Raw genomic sequence first — 1,401 nt, forward strand, 5'->3', positions numbered from 1 at the left:
ATCGCCATCGCTTTCTATTGTCTACCTGTCAATGCGCCCATCGACCAAATACAAACAGAACACACCAACGAGCATTTATATATATGTGTGTGTGTGTGTGTTCTATATATAAATATGTATATATAATGTATATATACAAAGTGTATATATCTGTATTTATGTAAATTAAACTTTTTAATACTTTTTGATAGTTACGTAAAAGGAACTGGTTGCTTCTTTACACTTTTTGGGTGCAACTTGGGTGCGAGACAGATAATTTTCTCTGTTAATTACGTGATCAACAGGGGGAAATTATGCCTAAACATGAGCGCAGCGCATGTGAACATCTGACGTGCTTTGAGTCGGGAGAAGAAGTGAGCTGACACAGACGTGTTGCAAAACAAGGGAGTACACGTGCAGAACAGAGGTGCATGAGTGCAATAGGGCTTGCTAGGCTGAAATACAGTGTACAGTATTGAATATCCCAGTGATTAATGCAGTAAGGCTGAGGCTGCCAGCCAGTGCTTGAGCTATTATATGCCTCGGTCGTGCAGGAACAAAAGTGTGGCATGCTGGCGCGTTGTAAGGGACAAACAACTTTCTCTATGTATGCGTGACCGACCTAGGGTCTTACAGAGATGAGTTGTGTTTACAAGGGCACATTGAGCATGGAAAACAAGCGAGAAAGGCATGTGTGGCGTATGAATGTGACAGAGATAGCATTTGTGTGTGTATTAACTATGTGTGTTCATGTGTGCGACAAAAGTACAAACAAGGTGTATGCGGGCAATGGGCTTAAAAATCGTTTTTGATGACGATCTGACGAAGGCCAACTTTTTAGATATTACGCTTAATTTACACAGTGACTCTTACTTCCCATATCATAAACCGTTGACCAATCTTAAGTACATTAGCAAATTTAGTAATCATCCTGGAGCAATTACTAAGAATTTAGTTAAGAATATTTCATTTAGATTATCTAAATTATCTGCTATGTTGATATTTTCAATAATAACGCTGAATTCTATAACTCTGCCTTAATCAAGCAGGTTATACAGATAAAATTTTCTACATTGATTCTGCTCAGTCTAATTGTAAATTCAATAATGTAGATAGATTTCTAGTCGTAAAGAATATTGATAACAAACATAACTTACGCACCGATACAAAGCGAATGAAGGCAGATAACCCTTATTTATTCCACTATTACCGATCTAAAAGTAAATATAACACCTCAAAAGTAATTACGCTATGAATACTAGTAAAAATATTTGGTTAATAATTCCTTACGGAGACAAATTAAATCTAATCTCCCACTGCTGTTTCGTCAAGCTATTGCTAGGAATTTTCCAAATAATTCTAGATATTACTCTATAATTAATTCACATAAGGTTAGGATAGGTTTTTCAAACACAAAAAATC

Source organism: Octopus sinensis, linkage group LG4 (assembly GCF_006345805.1).
Source record: "Octopus sinensis linkage group LG4, ASM634580v1, whole genome shotgun sequence".
In the NCBI taxonomy this organism is placed as follows: Eukaryota; Metazoa; Mollusca; class Cephalopoda; order Octopoda; family Octopodidae; genus Octopus; species Octopus sinensis.